This window comes from Gavia stellata, chromosome 4 (genome assembly GCF_030936135.1).
Source record: "Gavia stellata isolate bGavSte3 chromosome 4, bGavSte3.hap2, whole genome shotgun sequence".
Lineage (NCBI taxonomy): Eukaryota > Metazoa > Chordata > Aves > Gaviiformes > Gaviidae > Gavia > Gavia stellata.
The window spans coordinates 76,496,924-76,521,642 of record NC_082597.1 but is presented as its reverse complement, the minus strand read 5'-3'; the positions used below and the strand labels follow the sequence as shown (position 1 = coordinate 76,521,642).

The window sequence follows — 24,719 nt, the reverse complement described above, 5'->3', positions numbered from 1 at the left end:
AACACCCCGCTGAACATGGAAGCATAACCTTAATACTGCACCCAGGCACCACGAAACCCCTTGGCACCAGACATCTGATCCAGACAAGCGCTTGCAGGAACTATCCAGAGGACACGATACCACATTCGTGCTGGTCTGTGCACATCACCCCTCCTACTTCTCTGCCCAGAGCACTGCAGCACAGCTGGCAGAGGTCTCGTGAATAGGAGCACAGCTGCAAACAAGGTCCCTAAAGGAAATGTCGAGATAGGCTACAAAGGAGCAGGAACATGCAAGTGAGGGCAAGGCTAGCTACTCTAGATATTCACAGGATGCAAACATGGTAACTCCTGAAAGTGTCCAAAATTGCAAGGAAAGCAATGAGCAGTAGCAAACTGTTGTACTGAGAAGGATGAGAAGCAGAGGGAGAGGAAAGGGAAGGCAGCAGTAATGGAAATCCGTGCCAAGGTCTTGGACAGAAAAGCACCAAACCCACAAAGAGGCTCCTGTGAGCACTTGGAAGCTGGCAATTGCAGACTGCCTTTGCTCCATGGCCAGACTATTTTGGGGCTAAAACACTGATAGACAAGGCTCTCTCCCAGACAGCCAGAGATGTGGCAGGGAGTGGCATCCTCTACCTGATGGATTTTCATCCCGCATGGGGAGCTGGGAACAGATACAAAGGGCACCGGAGCAGCTGTCAGCTCGGCTTTGGTTTTCCCAGCAACACTGCGGCACCTGATGGGATGCACAACCCTATTTTCTGTCCACACATGGCCAGGAGATGGCTGTTCACTGCCCAGATGGGTGGCCCCTACAGAACCGCCGCTGCGGCTTTACCGCTGCCATTGCTTGTCAGACCTCTGGCAGCACGACGCCCAGGGCACATCAAACCTCGACTGCTCGGCATCAAGCCGAGCGGGCAAACCAGCCAAAATGCCCCTGGCACCAAGCCTTGTGAGCGCAGCCAGGACTGGCTGCCCAGTCCCACAGCAGAGTTGAACTTTCAAAATATTTTTAACAGCTCCTTATCAGTAAAGCAGCTTTACACCAGCTCAGCATTTCACAGTGTTTATAATCTGGTCCCCTTAAATTGGATTGATGACCTGGCTGAACCACAGCATGAAATAGAGACAGCCTCTCCGTCGGCACAGGATCGTTTCAGCAAGACCCACTCAGCCCGAGATCAGCAAGTTGCATAAGCCCACATCTGATGACAAGCATGCTCCTAATGCCACTTAAGTCAATGGTACTGGGAACATGTTTAACACTGGCTGCCTGTTTGACTAAGTGACTGAAACAGGACCTCAAAATACAAATCCTGCCAGCTTTGTGCAACCTGTGGGTGCTTTCAGTAATATCAGCCCTCTGTTACAAGGTCTACAGTAAAATACCAGCTCTCCTCGCCTTGACTGACCTCAGTCCATCAGCCGCCAGACATGACCTCTGCCACAAACCGAACACAAGCAAGTCCCCACAAGCATCCTGATCGTTGTGGCTACAATCTTCCTTCCTTCTCCACTTAGAGCCACTACCAGAGCACAGCTACGGTGGCGGGTGTGGGGAGGGGGGAGTGTTTGGGCCCAAGGGAAATGCTGAAGTTACAAAACTCAAATCAAGTCTGCAACAAAGACACGTTCTCATCCAATACTGATCTTGCTCCGGATCACTCTGGTTCAGCGTGACACCACCATCACACAGAAAAGCAACTTCTTTACCAAGATATTTCTAGGTAAAATTTAGTCAAGGTTACATAGAACCACCGTGACCCGTAAGCTTGACTCCATAGTGAAAACAAACCAAAAAATACTCAGTGAATCAGGGCAAACAAAGGCTGCTCTATCGTATGAGAGAGCTCACAGGGTGGGAGAGCAGGCTGCGCCTGCGGAAGGAACAAGCCAGGGAAAGCCTCCACCAAAGCAACTGGGAGTCTGGGAGGAAGGTCACTCGCCTGCCCAGCACACAGACAGCAACTTAGCTAAAAGTTAACAGCCTTTGCCATTCATGGTGAGGAGCAAAACTCAGTCATCAACCTGCAGGGACAGCCTGCAATATTTGTTTCGTTAGTTTATCAGGTACTTTTTATTATTAGCTATGATGCTTATATGATTATTAGTTTCATTGTCATTATTTAAAGTAAACAGTTGCTTAGGGCATGAGAAAAGAAATCTCCTCCAGGCGTAGGACTGTTGGCTTGGTTAAGCAAGGAAGGCGTTTCAGACATCCGAGCTCTTGGATGATGCCCACCTGCTGCAGCAAGGATGATTCTGCCCTCAAAGTGCGCATCTTGTCCTTGTCAGTGCCGCTCACCGTAGGTCACTGAGAAACAACTTCATCTCCCTCAAACCAGGGCTTTGGTGGTGGGCGATAAGCCTAAGCCCCTACTGCTTTATGTACCCCGAATCAGTGTGCACTCATCTGCTCAGGGGGGACCAAAAAGAAGAAAGGATGTTTCCCAACCTACACCCTCGTTACACACCTCCATACAGGTATACCAGAGGAGAATCAGGCCTTCAGAAAAAAAAAAAGATGAGAGAAAATATGGCAAATCATTGCACTATCCTAATGAAACAGACTGAATTCTCTGGCCTTACCATTATGTTAAACACCAGACGATTCAATTGAATTTGTTCTCCCCTCATGAGGCAAGGCTGTTACCTCTCCTACTTTCTTACAGTAACTCAGATTTGTCTATGTCCTATTTTTGGTATCTACATTAAGAATATTGCTTATAACCAGATTATATGGCATTTATTCTGAAGAGTAAGAGATACTGATACAGCTAAAAATTCAATATAAACACCCTGTGGATGTAAGCCATGACATTTATATACCGGATTAATAAGCACTAAGAGGAATTTCTGATGTAAGGCCCATGACCCTCCCTTCATTTCAAAGGCAATTATTTTAATACCATGATTTCAAAGTGTGACGTGTCCTTGAAAACACCTGCAGACAGACAGCTTTATCAAAAAAGCTTCCAAATCCTGAGAGGACAATTTCAGGTGCATCTCCAGTTTTGAGATAAAAGAACATCTGGAGTGAGCGTATGGGCTGGTCAGCAGATAAGCAGGCTGAGACAATCATCAATTTTATGCAGTATGGATCTGAGCCTCCCTTAGACAAACAGAAAGGCTCAGGGAGATTCGACACAGAGCTCCTGCTTCAGCCCATCTCTAGTTGTAACCAGCACCGCTCGTGCCGCCATCACTACCAGCAAAGCACCACCTCATCCCCAGTCCCCGTTCCCAGCAGGTTTCTGGAGCAGTCTTGCTGCTCAGAGCAGCCCTTGCCTTTCACACCTTGTCACCTACTCCTTGATATTTTCCAGATACCTCAACCTGGAAGCTACTGCCTTGTTAAATTCAAGGGGCCAGCTTATAGCTTTAATCACAAAAGAGAACACAGCCAGGCTCCCTAGTTACCACTTGTCAAACCTGGTCAGCATCAACTCAGCCCTTCAAAACCAGGAGAAACGGAGAACCAGCCAATTTGTTGTAAGGACAGCTGAAAAGATGACAACAGCTGGTTTTCCATTCAAGAGTTTAAGAGTTCCCAGCGCTTTCCGACAGCGGTTTGATGCTCCGAGCCTCTCCGGGCACGAGCCATGTGCAAGCCTGGGCTATCATCTCCCAGTCCAGGGATGCCTCAGCCAGTCCCAAGGGAAGGTGCGTGCCTGCTGGCATCCTGCACGCCCCATGGCACAACACAGCTTCCTCCTGAAGCAGTAGCTGAGGTGGCTTCCCTTAAACATCGACTCATAACACTTAATTTTGCAATCAAAGATCATCACCTGTCACGGTAATTGCAGTCGTTTCCCAAATCCACCCAAATCCCAGAGTCACATTACTATAGATGTACTATGCCAAGTAAAACTCTAAGAAAGAGAGCAACAAGAAGTCCAGCTATCACGCAAGGCTTGCACGTGAGCGTGTGGTGATATGGGCTGTTGGGCAGGCAGGTTTAACATGGAAGTTGCAAATTTAAGATCTTAAAAGTGAAAAAATACTCCGTGTTCCCTTATGTTACTTCAGAATGGAATTTCTTAGTTATACCAATAAAACCAGGGAGGGTAGTAATCAAGTTCACCATGGAGAACCACACTGGCTCAGGTATCCATGCCAGTACCTGTCCCCTGTTTCCCTCTGGCCATGATCACCTTCTGGCTGCTATCTCCCACTTCTTTCCTTCCATTCAAGCTGATGTCTCCTCTCCCAGTACCCTTCTCCCTCTCCTGGTACTTTACTACTCACTTGAGTGCCCATGATGTTTGTGATTTGAAATCAACCCATAATACATGACAGCTTCGCCCTTCTCTTTGCTGCTTGCAAACATTTAGGAAGAAGAATGGGAGGTGGGGAACAAAACCATCCCAAACAACCCTACCTTCAGTTCTTGCACTTGGCACAACCACAGCCACAAACAGGCGACAGGTAGGAAAAGTCCTCTTCAGCCCCATGACTACTGTGTTGGACCTTGGGGTGATGGTGCTCCGAGGAGCAGCCACCACACGGAGCCAGGCACAGCATCCAACTCTAAAGGCTCTGCTGAGCAGAAGGATAGGCAATTCTTCTCACAGCTGAGAAATTACCCAAGTTTTGGTGAATTTGCATTGGGGGGAAAAGGAGAAGGAAGAAGTATCCAGACAGTCAGGTAGCTCCCTCCCTTTCTTAATTTCAAATACCTAAGTAACACACAGAGATACTAAAGTATCTCAAAAAAATTCCTTGGTAAGGGTATCAGCATGATCCGAGCAACTCACCCTGAACACATTCTCGGAAGCATTCACCATTTTTAGATGCAATACCTCAAAAAAACTACAAAACACAGAATTAAAAAAAATAAACACAACAAAACAGCCCAAGGCAAACATGCAGCTCCCCACACACTGAGCTGCTGATGTTTCTTCTAATCAGCTGAAATCAAAGTCTAGTGAGATAAGTCATTAGATGACAAAGGAGAGACACAAAGACACCACCACAAGTGCTTGCATCCTGCAAGTAAAGAGTGAAAGCCTGCATACCACCTGCTCTGCACTTACTGCTGGGAAGTCCAGGTCCCAAACCAGCCCTGATGGCTCCCCCAAGCCCAGCAAGGGAAAAACATCCAGTTTTGTGAAAAGCCACGTTCAGCTCCTCAAAAAGTCAGCTGACAAGTCATCAGCCATTTGGGTATCATGAGAAACACTGGATGAAACCGGAGCGCCCTGTCAGCATGCCGTGGCTCAGGACAGCTCTGCTCAACGCTGGAAGGGAGCACGTACAAATGAGGTATCGGCTACATAAGAGATTCAAAGCAAAAGAAAATAAAATACTGGCTATGATACCTTGACGCTGCTGTCCATTGTTGAAGGTCTCATCTAAGGCATCAGGATATCTGTCCCACTCATCAGAAACAGAAAACCAAATATAATCTTGGAGTTAAATCTTGAGCCCCTAAAAAAGGGCTTAGCGAAGTTTTGCATCCCCAGATAGAGCACATGGCTGAAGACAGCTGCTTTCTCCACCGCCTTCACTAGCACGGCATGCCCAGAATAAAGTTGTGTTAAGTCATGCAAGACTTTCACCAGAAAGTTTATCAAATAAGGCATCTGAAGCCAGCCAGAAGGTGGCCAGGGAACCTCTGAGAACCTGTGGAGAAGCAACCATGGGATTTTCCAAAGAAAGGTGAAGAAATTCTTTGTGTGATTTCCGTGCTCCTCTGCACCACGCCACTTTTCACCAAGCAGATTACCTGTCCTCCCCAAGAGGACTAAACTGTTCTAACGCTGCCTGGTGCTCCAAAGCACCTTTGTAAAAAGTCAAAATTCCTGAAAAAAGAAGTTTTAACTAATTTGAAGAAGTAGTCAACAATCTTGTTACCATGACTTCCTCTGTAACAGTTTGTAATTCCACAGTTCACTACTTAATGGCACTCACCTTTTCTGTAATGGCATGCAACACATTTGGGGGTACTGTCAGTTAATTAAGCAGCTGTAAATCCACACCAAGCCCTACAGGCTAGTGCAGAGGTATAAAATTATTTCTGCAAATCAAGTAATCCCAGACACCACTCCAAACCAACCACTTCCACTAGAGCCCACCAGGAAAAAAAAAAATATCCTAGCGTGTCATGTGGTGGGTGAGACAAGGAGGATTAGTTTCTATATATGCTGCGTGTTAACACAGTCCCCATTTAGGGTGCCTCACTTTTCCCATCTCAGTCTCAGCTGGAAAACAAGAGTGAGGGGACACCACTTCTAAATACTACAGAAGAGGTTTCCACTGCTTCTGGTTCAAGGGGGAAGAGGAGGGAAGGAGCAGAGAGATCCCCCAGTTCGTGGGGGGTGAGCGACACCCTCCTCAACAACCCTAACTCAATTCACACGCTGCTTTGCCTTTATGAACTCCAACCACACACTGAGAAGTGACAACCACATCAGTAAGTTAGACAATGTATTTAGAAACAGACACCAAAAATCCACCATCAACAAATGCATTTAACTAAATAGTTAACAAGGTTAGGCAAGGTCATTAAAGAAACAGTGCTCCCTTTCTTTTTGTTGTTGATGGGAATCAAACTTTCCTTTTTTTTCCCTCCTCTGTAGTTTAAACAAGAAAGGTGTGGTGCTGTTCTAGTAACAAGTCAGGGAGCTGGGACCTCAAGTTGATTTTGTTTCTCCTCTCATGGCCTAAGGTCACTTGACTTCTCATTCCTTTTCCCCATCTGTAAAATGAGGCAAATAATAATTAGAAACTACTACACAGTGTTATAGAAATTATTCCATTCATAGCCGTATAGTCCTTTGAAGATGCAAACAAAGTGCCAAGCATTATTACTAGATGATGAAATGATATATTTTCTCCCCCAAGCTATATAGGGGAAGAAAAAAGCCATGCAAAAAGCCAACTGTATTCCTAATGAGATGCAATACTCAGAAAGTGGGACATCTTAAAACAGATTGGACAATCTTCTTCCAGCTCACAAAGATTATTCCCAATACATAAACCTCACAAGGTTATAAATGCAAGAAAAGAAACATATCATTTGCTCCGGTTTCTGCAGACAAAAATAAACTTGCCTAAGTCTTGAAGACAGCAAAAAGAATTTGTCAAAGAAGTAAGGGAAGAAATGAAATTAGATTTGAAAGCTTTGTGGGGGATGATTTTATGTTTTCTGAATATAAAGCGACTGTCAGGACTGGGAAAGTCAATTAAATAAAAAGGACCGGATGGGAGGGAGGCGGGGAAATGCAGTGGGCAACAGAGAGGTCACATGCTAGATAAACAGGGCAGTATGCTAACTATTTACAGATAAATACAACTCACTCTCTCTGTGCAGAGATTTATGTATATTAGAGAGCCACCATCAGTACCGTGGGTGAGCACAACGTTAAGTTACATTAACGTTACCCAACCCACATCACATAAAACGCGAAGAGCAAAAGTATAATAATAACATACTGTTTTCTGCAAGCAGCAATATTGCCTCTCAGTAGAAAGGGAGGAAAAAAAACCACCAGAAAAATCCTCCCTCCTTCCACCCCCACCAACGCCTGCCAGGGTGGCACTCTCCTTCCCCATCCTCTCCAGTCCGAGGATCATTGCTCAGCTGACAGGCTTACACTGGACAGGACGTGTCATTCGCACAAGAGAAACGTTAACTCAAAAATAAATAAATAGATTTGCGGCTTTAACTCTTAACGAACCCAGAAGTGAGTCAGGTCAAAACCAGCCTTTCATCAGTATCCCCATGTCATTTAATACCCTAATATTGCTCTGACAACATAGTGGGTTATGGCAGGGGGAGGTCTGGGCAAGGGGAAGGCACCACATTTCCTACAAATGAGGAATTTTACCTTGCACTGGACCCTTTGCTGTGCAGCAGTCTCTGTAACACGTCAACATGATGGCAATACCCCCGCCCTATGCACCCTGAAGCTGCAACAGTGCAAGCTGTGCCGTGCCCCACACCTGCCCCACTCCTGTGCCCTGGCCCCGATGGGCCTTTGCCCCATGCCTGCCCCAGCACACACACCAACAACCCCTCTGCTCCAGGAGCCAGGCAGGAATGTGGCCGGGGGTGGCCTGGGCACCCCCTGCACCCCAACTGTGGGCAGTGTTACACCTCCCAGAAGCATACAGAGCAGCCACAGGCTCTGGGGAAACAATTTAAATTATTACTATTTTGAGCACATTTCAGCTTAGCACAACTATTAAAAGCCCAAGAGAAGCTGTGTGGGGGCTAGACTCTGCACGACAAGCCATCAAGTGGTAATAAACACAATAATCACACACACACAGAAGTAGCCTTGTACTTCTTTCCTTCCCATAGTCAATGTGACATTGAGGGGAAAAAAACCCAACAAATACTAATTTTTGCCTTTTGCACATAGGCGTAACAGGGTAGACTGAACATGCGCTATTTCAGTGCTGCATGCTCACGCTCCATCTCAGCTTTGGACCCCCAGACAGCCTGCCGCCACTGAGCGCAGACTTTAACTCAAAGCACTCCCAAGAACTGCTGGAGCGTGGAGAAGGGGTACCTGAAAACCTGTGCAGATTTTGCTAGGAAAGAGCCGCAGCCGCTGGAAGTATGACTGGATCTGGCTACACAAACGTAGCCAGGTTTCTGTGTCTTCATGGCACCACACTAAAGCAGCTCTCTCTGCTAAGGCTTATTTTAAAAGCCTTACTTAGCTTTTCTGGATTATTTATACGCAGTGCCTTACTGTGGGCCACAGTGGGACTGTCAGCACCATGTTTAACATAGTGCTTGCTAGGGAGGGAACAACGGGATGGGAATCCATGCTTCTATGGCTAAATAGAGACAGCAGGCAGAGGCACCGAAACTCCACTTGAACACATCAGCGTATTCTGTGTGGTGAGATCGGAGCTCAGACATCTGGGCTGAACTTGGGGCAACACAAGGAGAAAGCCCGTGTTCCTCCGCCGGCTGGAGAAGCAGAGAGCAGCCTGAAACACAGCCCACTGCTCCTGTCAACACTGAGTCAGGCACGGGGATTTCTTGCCATCTTGTTAGGAGAGCCTCGTATTTGTTTTCTTAATGGTGAAAGCAAGCAGCAGCCAGAGAAATCAGCTCCAGCTTTCCGGACTGATCGCTGAGGGCAACAGGCTTGACTTGAACAGCATGCCTCCAAATACCAGAAACACGCCAGTACCAGAACTACGGGAAAGGAAAAAGGAGGACTCAGCACCTGCTACTACAGCCTACGATGGACATGGACACACACCCCTTCCCAGGAGCAACAGCACAAGTGACAGGGAAAAGAAAGCAGATTTAGTTCCCAAAACTTCTGCTGCTCCTGCGGAGGGGAAACCAGCACAGCATCTGGAGAGCGAAGAGGTAGAGACTTCCAGCGAAGGCAAGACATTTGCATGGTGATGCCAGCAGATTGAAAGTCTCCAAACACACATCCAGCAGAACGTGGCTGTCAGCCAACATCGGACTTTTAACAATGTTTTTACAGCCACGACTGACTCAAATCCAGCTGAAGTACAGGGCCAGCTGGAGTGTAATCCCAGCAACTCTGATAAGCAGCAATAAAACTGAAGAAATGCAACCAGGATGGGAGACAATAGGTGATAACCACTCCTGGACCCAACAGACCTCTGATTAAAAACCCAGGGAGTAAAAGCATTTGGCACTGCAGTTTAGGGTTCCTCACAAACAGGGAACAACATACACTTCTTTCCAGGTCCGGAGCAAGACCCCGGGCAGCCTGTGAATCCCAGAGAGAGCTCAGACACAGTGATTTACTGTGGGAAGGGTCAGAGACCCAAGAAGAGGCACGCCAAAGGCTATGGAGAGGCAAAGAGAGGAAAAGAAGGGAAATAACATTTCAAATGAGACACTAGTCCTCGTGGACTGCGGGCCTGCAGCTTGGCTAGGGATGCAGGACGGCACTAGGGAGCAGCAACGACCAAACCCAGGAGAGCCCGGAGCCCTCAACAGTGGCACACCATCGGTCCTGGGCAGCAGAGGAGGTGTTTGCTGTCCTCTCCAAAGCCCAACATCTCTGCTAGCAAACCTGTGCATGCAAGGCGGGCACCCTCTTGGTTTCGCAGGCTTTTAAACATTGTGAGGAACAGCAGCCACCACTGCTCACCTCAGCTAGCCCCGGGGCAGCACAGGGAACATCAGGGTGTGCAGGCAGCACATGGTGTGCAGGGGAACAGGAGAGGGGCCCAGCCCATCCGCCATAGAAAGCATAGACAAAAAGGCACCAAGTCCCTGCTGGAGTGGGGAGATGGCCTTATGAAGCACGAAGACAGCAGTCACGAAGCAGCCCAGTACAGCTGTGGGACAGAAGCTGACAGGTGACAAAGGTTCAGGAGCCCTGGACAGGTGAACAAATAAGTGGCCAGAGCCTTATATAGATGCATCACAGGAAGGAAGGTATGCTTGCTTCTCCAGTGGGCTAACACACACCACCTCAGAGAGGACGGTACAAGCAAATACCATACTCCTCATCCAGTGATAAGACAAGGATGAGGGGTTCAGAGACAAGAGCAGTTGGACGGCAGCAAGCCAAGATGAAGGATGCAGCATACTAGCAGATGAGGGTCTTGGCAAGCTTTTGTACATAGCATGAAAGAGCAACCACATGAGTCAGAAGGAGAGACCCAGCAAGCAGCTGGGACCTCAGCGGTGGTGTTACGGGGCAAGCACATCCCAGCGGGGTGCATGGCTGAAGTGCAGATGCAGCAACTCAACCCAGCTCTCCACATGAAGAGCCAGCTGGAATTTAGGATGCTAAATCATGCTAGATCATACTGTAATATCCAAAACAAAGCAGATGAGGGATAACTGTTCCCAAGACAAGACTGCCAGCTCTGACATGCACTAGGCTACTTGGATCAAATCAGTCTAGACCGAATGCAAAATGCCGCTCCTTGAAGTCAACTAAACTGGGCCATTTCCAAGGGGTAATGCAACAGATCTATTCCGTTGAATGCATTTTCACATAAACTTGCCCCAATAATCTGAAAGCTGTTGGCAGTTTCTCTGCACGTTGCCATAGACCTGCCAAGTCAGATTAACTGCACACACAGAGCGCAGCTGCGTCACACAGGCATGGCAAGTCCAGTGGGCCTCATACTGGAGCACTGGCACTGCTTGAGTTCATCGTATGCCACAGAACAGCTCCAGTGGTCATTTCAGTTTTATTTCTTGGATATTCAAAATATGCTTCATTCCTCTGCCACAGTCCCTATGTTATCTTCACAGCCACTGTCTTTAAAATGTGGACAGCCTCCCTTAATCGAAACGGCGGTTCAGACTGTGTTAAGTGATGGCTATCCTTTAAAAGATACCAAATAAATGGATGTCTATACAAGCAGAAGCAGCATGACATTCTTCTACAAATCCTGCTGGAAGCCATATACAACATAATTTTAATGACATTTGAAATAAAAGCCTAAAGGAGCTATTGTGTAAGGTATCAAGCAAAAAAACAGCAGATATGTAGATATTAGACATCAGCGATGCGGTGGGTTAGATTACTCACCCAGAGGAGCAGACTTAATGCTGATCTCCACTGTCACTCTTGAGCAAGTACCACTGATCCATATAAACTTCTGACACTGAGAAGAGAGAAATAAAGAATTTAATTAATCACTACAAAGTCTGAGCTGACTCAACAGTGATAACTTACAAAAGTTTATCATCAAGTGACACAGGATACAGGAAGCACAGTGGATGACGTACATAACAGCTTTAAAAAAGGCCAATACCAAGAGATTAAAGGATGACAACTGATGTTCAAAGGGGAAATGAGCTTGTTTATTCCAAATAATACCCAGCAACATTATCTCTCAGTATGTCTACATTACACGGTTGGCCTGTGCCTGCCCTCCACCTCCCCAGCTGATCACACACGTGTAACACAAAACGAAGAAGGTGAATGATGCCTTGCAAGGCTTCCTTCTCACTACTGCAACCTCCAAAAATCCCAACCAAGCACCCTACGGTGTTGAATGTCTAGAGGACAGAGAGCGAAGTGAAGCCAGTGGAAGTCAGAGCAGCCCATAGCACTGAACCAACCCTACAGCTTGTTCCCAACAGCTATTCTTGAGTGTCTTTACTATGACTATTTTGGGAAATCAAAGATGTTCACTGTTACTGTGGTTTGACAGAAAGTTTTAGTCATGGATACTCCCATCTACAGATTGTGGTCAAAATAAGAGCTTCTTGGTATGGGAAGCTTGACAAAATTGTTCCAAGAGAAGGTTCTGGGTAAACTTTTAATTTGAAATGCAAAAGGGAAATTTGGGGAATAAACTCCAGACCAGTAACAAAGAACTTCCAAAGCCAGGCAATTACATGAGCTCCCATTAGAAGAGACTTAAGAATCAGTAACTCATAGATGAGTGCTCAGTGAAGGACTGAAACAACCAGGAACAGTCCAGTGTAGCCCCACCTGGGACACTGCACCAGCACGCTGAGATGCTGCTCTCCAAACAAAAATCACGCCAAGAGCAAGAACAGATCTTGCCAAATTGACAGAAGTTTAGGACAAGCAAGCAACGCGATCAGAAAGCAAAGAATCAGCTCAAAAAAACCGTAGGGCTAAAGAAAGAGACACAGACTAACTAGTTGTTGACTTGGGGCAACAAAGACTAACTGCAAATACCCAGGAGCTGTAAACTAGAACAGAGAGAATTCAGCCGGTGCATGACTGGGAGATGAGCGCACACACACACACACAAAAAAAAAGCATTTTCAGGTCTAGATACTAAAAAGCTGTAATAGATGGTCTCAGGGCACACAGATGATTAGGTGCTCATTGCTTCTCAGAGCAGTTTTTTAGACTAGATTTAACAAAAACACCAGGGAAAGAAAATTACACAGAACACAAACGACAGGCACATATGAGTCTGTGCAAGCAGACTCCATCACAGGACTGGGGCCTCAGGCTATTGCAACAGAATAATTACGTATTGAGCCCTGTGCAACCCAGGAAAAACACATCTGTCAGATGGAAAAAGAGACAAAATGGGGTAGGCGGGGAAAAATAATATTTGAGGTTTCTATAAAGGGTACTGCAGAACGTCAAGTATGAAACTACAAAGCTAGGGAAAAAAAGTTAGTTAACAGTGTTAAGTCTGCTTAAATTAATACCAAGGGCTGAAATGGAAAACCTATAACTAGATGGAGCTTCTCCTCTTCATTCCAAATACTCGACTCCAGCTGAGCCAGGCGACACTCACAAATTGACAGGATCTTTGGGATTCCCACTGCCCAGGCTGCCAGGACCCACAGGCAGCAGTTGGGCAGAGGGGAAGGAGATGCGGAGTGCAGCGGCTGTGTGATTTTGACGCTGCGCCCCGCTGCGTGGGGCTGGCCGGCCAGCCAGGCGCCTGCTGTCACAGCTGGTCTGCCCTTCTTGACACCCGCTTCAGAGGCAGTCAACAGCCTTGCCCCAATTTCCTCATCATCTTCTCCACCGCAGAAAGCATTTCCAGCGCACAAAAGTCCCGGCAGCTTTTCAGAACAAAGCTCCCTCCCGGTCCTGCCAGATCTGTCTCCCTCCATCGATGCTGTCTTTAAGGACAGGAGAGTCACGCTCCCCACGAGTGCAGGTCTCCGACTGATTTGCTCTTCCCGGTGTGGGGTGCCAGCAGCACCACAGCTATTCCCGAGCCTCTCCACTATGACTATTTTGGTAAATCAAAGATGTTCTTTGTTATTGTGGTTTGACAGAAAGTTTAGTCATTTCCTTCTCAGCAGAGTCAGAGTTACACATACACAGCCCGCACCTTGGGCAAGCTGTATGGCTGCTCCCTATCTAATGAGGAGGGGAACACTTGCATGCATTTCTGAAAAGTGAACTAACTGCCCTAGACCCTACCTCGTGAGCTGTCACCACAAGGATTCAGTTTGTTTCCAAGGCTGCTAGGGAAGTGGTCTGCATTTCCCCCCTCCCCTGCTTCCTTCCTTCCTCAAACTCAGTTTAATTTTTACTAATGAACTTCCCCAGAAATCTCAGACTTCCTCTAATCCTACACCTAAGGAAACCTCTCTTGCACACCCTCACCTCAGAAGACTGTTTTCAGAAGTAATGCCCATAGGGCTGGCTGTGACATTCACCCCAGTATTCCTCCTGGCTGAACAGAGCACAGGACATAGAGATCCAAGGGCCTCTACCCTGCGACCTGCATTAGGATGCCAGGAAGGCTGGCAGCCCCCGGGAGAAGTCCGGAGCTCAGGGATGCTGGGTGAAAACTGGGACTTGTTGGACTTCTGGGAAAGGGTGGAGTTCTTCCGGTTTAGCTGGAAGGGTAAATTATCATCCAAGAACTGCAACTGAGTGAATAGCTGCATAATATACCGAGGGAATAGCTGCATGTGTGTTTTATCATCACACATGGTAGATGTGCCACAAAGCTCCGATCCGAGGGCACACGGGCAGCCAGGCATCTGGGGCATGGGAGCTCTCAGCCTTGACAGCAAGGACTAAGCTCTCCACAGACACCAACTTCAATGTAAGCACAGTTTCAGTATTGAAAAAACAACCTTCCAGAAAACCACACTCATAATCAGGAGCCAATATTTAGGAACGATCATTTAAGAAGCGCGGGACTAGGCAAACCAGGTGAGATAAAAATTAATTGTGCTTTTGCTTTCATACAGAGAACAATGCAAATATTGATGCCCTGGAGGAACCTTTCCAGTATCCCCAGGAAAAAACAGTACTGCAAGACAAACACAAAACAAGAAAGAGGTACAAAATGGGAATTTTTTTTGTCCTTTCCAGACCATAATCTCTTAACCAGGAAGAGAACACAAATCCTAATCCTACAATCTTGCATGTTCAACAATAATATTTTACCTTACCAATCAAAAGGTTTTCTACAGTAGCCACCCATTTTTTTTTTTCAAATTAAAGGAGCATGATTGCATGCAATTACACGCTGTATGAATTTAAACAGGACACAACCCTATGCCTAAAGATCTGAAAAATTCACGTTGCACCGTGTTTAGGGGCATGGCTGACCAAGAAAGCAGCAGCACCATTTCTTTGCTTTGCGCCTTCTAGAAGCTTTGTTTCAGGAACATTTTTGGAAGAGTGCAAGAGTACTGCAAGCAAATAATCTGGTTTATGTCTGTTCTTTAATAGATTATAAATAAAGATCTGCTTTGCCTAATCGTTTCTGATCAAGAAAAGAAGGGCTTTGCGTTACAAGATCTGACACAGCCCCTCCTCTCTATTAAAAGCAAAAATGACTCTGGAACACGGGACCCAAGTAGTCACAGCCCAATTCAAATTACTCCTCTTTCCCACACACTTGCCTCATGTCTACATGTTGGTGTTTTAATTAAAAAGCTACTATGACATGCTTCCTATATTTTTAAAAGAAAATGGGGAGATACATTCCGCAGGCAACAGGACTAGGAGTTTGTATTGAAGTATCTCCCACCAGCCCCTCCAACCCCAAAGCACTCCACGAGCTAAGCCTCCTACACACATACACATGCCTGAATCAAATGTGAGGGCCAGCCCTGCTCAAGATTACCAGGTTTTGTAATTAGACCATTTACACCTTGAGGACATGGTCAGACGGGTGGGCAAGTCATTCGGGCAATGGACATGGGGCTGACGACAGCATTAGCCAGACAGCAACACTCAGCCTGCCGCAGGGGACTCCAGAGAAGGTGGCCATAGTTTCCCAGACAGGAAGCTTTTCTTGAAATCCATGGTGAAGGTTCAGACAAGCCGCCCTGCCCTGCAAACGGAGCTGATGCTGCCTGTCCACTGCTCGCAGCACACTGGAGGTTAGCAAAGGTGATGCCCATCTTCAAGAGGGCTGGAAGGAGGATCCGGGGAACTACAGGCCTGTCAACCTGACCTCGGTGCCGGGGAAGATTATGGAGCAGATCGCCTTGAGTGCTATCACGCAGCAAGTACAGGACAACCAGGCGATCAGGCCCAGTCAGCATGGGTTTATGAAAGGCCCATCCTGCCTGACTAACCTGAGCTCCTTGTATGACAAGGTGACCCGTTTAGTGGACAAGGGAAAGACTGTGGATATAGTCTACCTAGAATTTAGTAAAGGCTTTGACACTGTTTCCCACAGCATTCTCCTGAAGAAACTGGCTGCTCATGGCTTGGATGGGCACACTGTTCACTGGGTAAAAAACTGGCTGGATGGCCGGGCCCAAAGGGTTGTGGTGAATGGAGTTAAATCCAGTTGGTGGCCGGTCACAAGTGGTGTTCCCCAGGGCTTAGTATTGGGGCCAGTTTTGTTTAATATCTTTACCAATGATCTGGATGAGGGGATCAAGTGCACCCTCAGTAAGTTTGCAAATGACACCGAGTTGGGTGGGTGTGTTATCTGCTTGAGGGTAGGAAGGCTCTACAGAGGGATCTGGACAGGCTGGATCGATGGGCCGAGGCCAATTGTATGAGGTTCAACAGGGCCAAGTGCCGGGTCCTGCACTTGGGTCACAACAACCCCATGTAACGCTACAGGCTTGGGGATGAGTGGCTGGAAAGCTGCCCAGCAGAAAAGGACCTGGGGGTGTTGGCCGACAGCCGGCTGAAGATGAGCCAGCAGTGTGCCCAGGTGGCCAAGAAGGCCAACGGCATCCTGGCCTGTATCAGAAATGGTGTGGCCAGCAGGAGCAGGGAGGTGATCGTGCCCCTGTACTCAGCACTGGTGAGGCCGCACCTCAAATACTGTGTTCAGTGTTGGGCCCCTCACTACAAGAAGGACATTGAGGTGCTGGAGCGTGTCCAGAGAAGGGCGACGAAGCTGGTGAGGGGTCTGGAGCACAAGTCTGATGAGGAGCGGCTGAGGGAACTGGGGTTGTTCAGTCTGGAGAAGAGGAGGCTGAGGGGAGACCTCATCGCTCTCTACAACTACCTGAAAGGGGGTTGCAGAGAGGTGGGTGTTGGTCTCTTCTCCCAGGTGACAAGTGATAGGACAAGAGAAAATGGCCTCAAGTTGTGCCAGGGGAGGTTTAGATCAGATATTAGGAAAAATCTCTTCACAGAAAGGGTTGTCAGACACTGCAACAGGCTGCCCAGGGAGGTGGTTGAGCCACCATCCCTGGAGGTATTTAAAAGACGTGTGGATGAGGACCTTAGGGACACGATTTAGTGGTGGACTTGGCAGTGTTAGGTTAACAGTTGGACTTGATGATCGTAAAAGGTCTTTTCCAACCTAAACGATTCCGTGATTCTGTAACACTGACAGCTCGAAGCACGCACGGTTGCCTCTCCAGGAAACATCTGGCAACAACTGGTGCTTCCCCGGCGGTCAGCAGCTCTGTGCCCATCCTGACCTCTCATCCCTTCAGAGTGGGGACGTGAAAGCCTCTGCTTTCTGAAGGTAGTATCGCTTGGATCTCTTCTGACAGCCACCCCTTTCCACAGCTTGGCTGCCAAGAGAAGAGGTGGCAAGAGGCCTTCTCTGCCAAGAAGCCTCCTCTGCTTACCCCTTGTCTGCCACACACACTCCTCAGGGCAACAAAACATGAGCGAGTGCTCAGCTTCTTCCAGTCACCCTCCACCTGCAGCCAAGATGCCTCTTCCTGAAAGCCCAGCCACACTTGCAGGAGCTCAGCCAAGCCGTGGCTTCATGCAAGCATACACAGAGGCTCCCACACAGACACAGCTCCTTCTTGTTGAGGCATGCACAGGCATATCTGCAATCTCATTATTCAGCTTCCCCCAGATCTATATATATTAGATGTTACTTTTGCAGAACTTGGCCATACACTTTCACCCTTTCCAATGGTAATACCTAACTCATGCTGGGCAGTACAAAGCATCACCTTTTTTTTTATTTTTTTAAAGGCTTACATTGAGAATATTCTTGCTTAAGAATCATATTTGATGCTTGTGTACTCTGCCTTTAGTCTGTGTTAATAGACCATTTTTCCTTTTAATTTTTTTTCTCTTTAAAGAATGAATCAATAGCTACTAGCTATAACTTGACTCAGAAATTTATGAAGGAAAATTAATAACATGTATATTTCCAAGGAAGCCACCAGTGCAGGCTGCTCATGTCCAGTTATCTTGCCTTGGAAAGGTGGGCAGAGGACTTAAAGCCAAGGAGCAAAGCAATGAAGAAACACTAAGAGTCTGAATGATTTGGAGACCTAACGATTTTCCATGGAAAAAGTCACTGTTGCATGTCTTTTATTTTGGTATGCTAATGCTACCATTTTTTGTAAAAGGCCTTTGGGCAAAGGCTGGTTTGAACCTAAATGGAAGTAATCAGGGCTGCAGCTTGAATAATTTCCCCACATTTGTATATACCATCTATCCACACCAAGTTATCACCTACCAACACCCAATCTCTCTCACATTTAAATCACCCTGTCCCCAAATACATTTTTCAGCTGCTGCAGACCATGTAACGGATCTCTTATTTATGATGGGACAGGCTAGCTGCACTTAGACAAACATAAAACACAGATGCTCTGGCCCTTATCTTTATTTTTGGTTTCTAAAAGGCCGTACATCTTTTGACACAAACAAAAACCACACAGCATCCACATTAACAAACCAATCTGGTTTTGGATATTCCTGCACCCACAGCTGAAACCCGAAACAGTACTTGTCCGTCCTGCAAGTGCCAGCCTTGAGCTTAAAACCCAAGTTTTGATCCAAAACCGAGGGGTCTGGCACACACAGAAACCCAAAGTGAAAACTAAAGAGACCTGAGCAAAACTAACCACATCATCAACTCCAGTGACCCAAACAGGTGATATCTCAATACAACAACATTTCCTACCACACAACAGTACATTTGAACAATGTAGAAGCACGTCACTGAATCAACATACCATCATTGGAGGATACAGACAACATAGCCAATTGCCACAGCAAAGCAACACTTTCTGGAAGCGTAATAAATTATAAATAATCTCCTGAGTCAGAGAAGAATAACACCAGACAGACAGACCATTTAATGAAGTACTTGTAAGATCAGCAGCAAGAACAAACTGCAGAAGGTTTCAGTCAGTGATTTGAAAGCTTTTATTTATCAGAGTTTAAGTGAAACTAGACATGATTTATGCAAGGAAAAATAATTATGACTAATCTATGACTAATTTTGTATTAATCACTGACTGAGTCCATCTCTGAATTGGAGTGTCACTCCATCCAGCTTCTGTCAGCTAGTGCTTTGTTTTTATTCTACAAGCCAAAGCAACAGGTTATATGCAGTTTATTGTCTGTGAAAATGCAGACAACAGTTGATGGAAGATGTAGAAGTGACTGGAAGACATGGAAGATTATTTTATGAACTTAATTGAAGATTTCATGCCCCCACTGACCATGTTATGGAAGCAGTGTGATAAGTCTATGCAATCAGATCTGAGAGAATTCAATCTCCTGGAAGACATTTTCCAAAGCATAAATTTGGTACCACCAAATACTGGTCTTGTCAGTATTCTGTCTCTTCCATAGTTATGGCAAGTTTGTTGACAGCAAGGTGACTAAAGCCACTGATCTTGTTAATCACATGGCAACCCAGAGTACACAGGGTGGACAGCCATCTTCAGGCATCACTTCCATCCTTGTGTAAATACCAATAACCAGTTGGCATCTCAAACAGCCCTGGTTCTGGAAGCCAAGAGACTGCAATAGTTCCATCAGAGGAGACTGCTTTTTTAGAGTGAGATGATCACAGTGGGCTGTAACGCTGCTATCACTAAACTAACAAGAAAAGATTATCAAAGTGTTTTCTCTCTCACAGGCACCAGTTTGGTCTTCTTGTCCTACACATGCAAAAGAGCCAAGAAAAACCTCCATGTGCCTCTTGGTTGGAGGTTTATGGGACACCTTCAACCTTGGTATGCCCTGTCAAATGCAAAAGGCGCTGCTCTATTAGCGTTATCCATCTTCTTAATCTGACTGGTGTTGCCACACACTGGTTTCTGTCTTCCTTCCCAACTCTACTAGAAATAAGCACAAGACACTCCTTAACAAAAAGGGATCAGGCTCACCCGTAAGGTTTGCCATAACATTTTCGAGGAGGATGCCCACCCTTCAATTATCCTGATTGTTATGGGCATCCTTCGCTTTGAAGTCTAGTCACAGCAATAATTTGCCATTCCTAGAAGGAACTTAAATAGCTCCAACACCACAAACTTATCAAATCCCGTCAGTGAGGTACACACATCCAAACTGTGTGTTTCCAGAGCTAAGAAGTGAGGTGGAAGCTATGCAAACAGCAAAAACCAAAAGCACTTACAAGGAAAAAGAACAAAATACATTCTGTTGTTGTTGTTGTTGTTGTTGTTGTTAAGAGGCAGCCAAAAGATTTGAGTTAAAAAACCTAGAAATTAAGATCAACATAACTAGATGATTTGCCAGCTTCACAAGTAAAAGTTTTATACATTTATTTTGCTATTTCTCCATGCAGACACTTCAGTTGTTTCAGCCCTTTTAAGTTGGTTATGTGCTAAAACACATGCACACAACAGGATTCAGCTGTTGCATTTTCATATGCACTGCAAATAATCCTGAAAATACCATTTCTACTAATCACACTGTTCCACACAGTTCTAAAGCACGTGATCGCAGAATAAAACCCTCACCACATATTTTTGGCCTGGGTTCTAAAGGAAATTAAGTTTATGTGGTAGTGTTGTTTGTCAGTCCTCGCCCTATTAAATTTTCAACTCAGTCAATTTTGACCACATTTGGCAGAAGGCAAAGAGATCCAAATAGGTGTCACGTTCTAACATCTTTGGGAGAAATTAGTACGTAGGTAGAAGAGAGACATCCAAATTAGCCTCACATGGAGTCAAACTCTGCTGCAGGAAGTCAACAATTCCCTGCTTTGTTTGGCCCAGCAGTTGCTCTGTCAGCATCTGCACGTGGGCATCCAGTGCACATGTCGACTCCTGTGTGGCCAACATGGGAGACGCTGGAGAGAAACCACAGACCAAGCCAAAAGGGAGGGAAAAGATAATTTGGAGATAAGGAACAGCAAAAATTAAGAGGTCCGAAGAGAAGGATCACACGTGACGGTGGACAGAAGGCCAAAACACACAGGGGAAACAAAATCATAAAGAACTAGATTTTGTCAACTCTGCTACCTGAGGGATGGCTGGTGGCAGCTCTTTGCCATCTCCATACCTACAAGCACGATAACGTCCTTTCCCTGCCCTCCTTCCACCCCCAGGAAAGCTCACAACACACCATTCTCCCATCACATCCTGGGCTACTTATTTACAAGCCATGTTTCATCTTCAGATACCCACTAAAAATGCTGGATGCTACTGGGTCCACAAACGGACCATGCCTTCAGCTGGCAGACAGGACAGGAGCAGCACAGCAACAACCGAGCTCATGCTTGGGAAAGAGCCAGGACAGACTAGACCCTCCTCAATCCGCCTGCGTCACAGCTGCAACAGAAAGCAAGATCCCGCTCCAGAACTGTCACCTACGAATTGCAGCCACCTTCCTCTTCATCCCAGGAAAGGAGAAATGCACACTGCATCCCATGAAGCTCTTGCTAGGAAATGGAAGCAACCCAGAAGCACTACTGAAAGACAACCAAACAATACCGCCTGTAAGGGGTACAAAGGGAACAAAAGCTTATGAGCCGAATCGAGATCACTTGCAACCTATGTGGATCAATTTTGCCCAAGGAGCTCTCAGCATCATAAACCTGGACAGCTATTAGGGGATGAGAAGTACAATCAAATTATCCCTACTTCAGAAGAAGGGAGGGCTGAGGGCCAGAAGCAAGCAATGACTACCCTGAGAGATGCCAAGCAGCCAGGACGGGCAAGGGGAGCATGCTGCAGAGCTAGGATGGACATCCACCCCCAGCCAGGGCTGAGCAACCCCAGGGCAAGTCCCACAGCCACCAGTAGCAAGTGAGGCTCACTCCACTCCCTCTCTGGGCTTAGCAGCTAGCGGGCAGACAGCAGGAGGTTTTATTTGTGTTAGTTCTTAGAAACGAATGCTTCTGCACCGTGAAAGCAGAATGCAAATATCTCCTCCCCACACCTCCACACTCCTTTCTGGTTTAGTTTGATTTTATTCAAGAATCTTCCTTATAACCAACCTATTACGGCACTTTATTTAAGGAGTAAGGAAGGATGCTGCCACCAGCATTAAATACCCTTTCACTAACAATTACAGGGAATTATCCTCAGAGGAAAAACTTCATCAGCTTTCAGTCTCTCTCCTTTAAAGAGGTCAGCGTCTTGCAACAACAGAAAAAACAGTTTTTCTCTCAGGGAAAATACCAAGGATGCAGTTCAAGACACAGAAAAGATGCAGGCAAAGCACAAGACTCGTGGGATAAATGACAAGATGCAAAATCATCATTCCTCTTCACAACAATTTAAAAAGTTACCAGCAGCGGCTCTCTCCATACCCTCCATGGTCTTAATATGCAAACCACATCTGCGATGGCAACCCACTTGTCAGAGGGCACTTTATCCAGCTCTCAGGCTGAAGCCCTGTGCGACCACAGCCAGCAGGCTCTGCAGGAAGCAGGGCTGGACAGCCACAACAGCCCGAACAGCTCCATCACTGCAGCAAACAGCCCGGATCAAGAGCAACACATGTCCTGACAGCAGCATGGAGAAGATGCTGGTCCTGTCAGGAGCACTGGATCTGTCCCGTGATGAGATGCTCTCTCTCCAGTCTGATGAGATGCTCTCTCTCCAGCTACGACAGTCTGACTCCACCTAGTAATAGCAGGGTGCTGGCATCCATAGCCCAGGGCTCCGAGCCAAGCACTGCAGGGTGTCAAGAGCAAGGTGGTAAGGTTTATGGAATAGAGCTTCGAAACCCTGGGGCTGGAAACAAGACAGAACCTGATCATAAAAATAAAGGTATCCAACAGAAACAATAAGCCTTAAACGACAATAAATTGTGACCAACAAATGCATCGTAGCAGAGCCTGAAACAGAGCCAGGTGGGGATATCTGACCCCAGAAAGCAGTATCTTCACTTACAAGTTTTCCACTCAACTTGGTCCTATTATCTCTCCTACTTCACCCACCCAGATTTCACTCTTATGGAAGAACAAGCAGCCCTAACCACCACAGCAGCCAAGCAGAAACTAGTTCAGCAAAAGCTAGTTTCATATTTCACATGCAATATGACTACGTAAATATTTCATATTTAATTGGTTGGTTTGTTTGTTTTGTGGAAGGGAGGTTGTTTGTTTTTTTTAAGGAAAGACGCAAACTTTGCTTAGACTCCAAAACAAAAGTCAGATGTGAAAGAACTACTTACAAGATACTGGGGGCAAACAAGTGCACCATTAAGTTTGTGTTGCATTGTATCTTCATTTAGGAATCACCTAATAACCGTCTTTGCCATGGGGGACAGTTAATATTAGAAGCCACATACATCCTACACAAGGATATCTCTATTAAACATCCTACATAAGGATGTTCCTAGAATCCAGTAATTTCGCAAAACAGATTTTTAACTGGTGTGTAAAATTTTGGCCATAGCAAAAAGACTTCAAGGTCATTTATTGTGATTATTTTCCACCACATAAACTAGGGAAAGGACCACCTTCAGGAGTGTACTTTGAGAGGTGGTGGAGCACAGGGAAACCCCATCCCCTGTGCAGAAGGGCAGGGCAAAACCCAAGCCTTTCACTGGAAGACTGCAGAGTCCATCCCCTTGATCCATACCTAGGAGCACATGTTGCTATCCCATGGCAGAGATGGTGGAAGCAATGGAGATGGGAGAAGCAGACACGGTCTTTTCAGAGAAAGTCACCATTATACATCTCATCTTCTTCAATCCAACCCACCCCGGTTACCATACATGGTGATTTACTCTTGTTAGAGGCCCCTCCACAGACAATATGAGAGATTACGTCAATGATAGTGTCAGGATATAGAGAAAAGGCTTTCAGGTGACAGCATGTTTCTGTCTCAGTTCCTTTTAACCTGAAATACCCTCTAAGAATCCTATACATTTGTGGAGGGGAAAAAACAGCCTCCCATACTTGACCAAATAGTAAAATACAGCTCCTGCTTTATCTACAGGGCAAGTCATCACTTGCAAAAACATTGGGTTTTACGGGGTACAGTACAGAGGAAGACATAAGAACACAGGTAAGTTGTTCTGAATTTGTACCCCAGTACTTTCCAGTGGCTGCCTTAAGTGCTTTTGTGATCGTAGGCAGTCAGTTGGTAAGATTTGCATTAGGAACAGGGACACTGCCCCAAAAAGAGGCAAAGGCCATTTTACTTTGATTTCCACAAAAACCTCTAGCTACTGAGCTCCAACACAACCTTCACTTCCCATTCATTCCTCGTTTACTACCTTGTGCACAGTAAACAGAATTAAAAAGTCCATCACTGAACCATGAGCATCCTGGGGTCTTGTCACTGGGGAAAACATTTTACTGTAACAACCACGAGCACAAGAGGGTCACCTCATTCAACAGTCCAGGAGAAGGCAAGCCATACTGTTCCTTTTGTGTAACTTGTCAAAGTAACTCCTTAGGTATAGCACACCTCTAACACCAGCAAAGACAAGGTCTAGCAGATGTCAGACTTGCAGATCCCTGAATTTAAAAGAGAATGCAAGTCAAGCTGAGCATCAGATAGGACTACATCAAGGCAATGCTCTACAGAGGGTGATCTAGATGAACCAGAGGAGCATGAGAAATCAAGTGCAGAGAGGAGACAGACAGATTGGAAAGAGTTTGTACAAGCTGTGTGTGCAATGCTGAACAATCTGACACAGAGAAGCCAGCTAGCTCTCTCCTGCAGAGACAGGTGTCTCAAGC

General features: G+C 46.3%; 1 protein-coding gene across 4 annotated transcripts in view; it reads right to left on the bottom strand.

Moving 5' to 3' along the window:
* The window catches only part of PPFIBP1 (PPFIA binding protein 1), an 85,477-nt gene extending 73,947 nt beyond the window's left edge, over positions 1–11,530 (bottom strand). For all 4 annotated transcript variants that reach the window (XM_059817313.1, XM_059817316.1, XM_059817314.1 and 1 more), the window contains exon 1: positions 11,489–11,530. The gene's annotated coding sequence lies outside the window, so the exon portion shown is untranslated. The remainder of the gene's footprint in view (positions 1–11,488) is intronic.
* Positions 11,531–24,719: the final 13,189 nt, after the last annotated feature.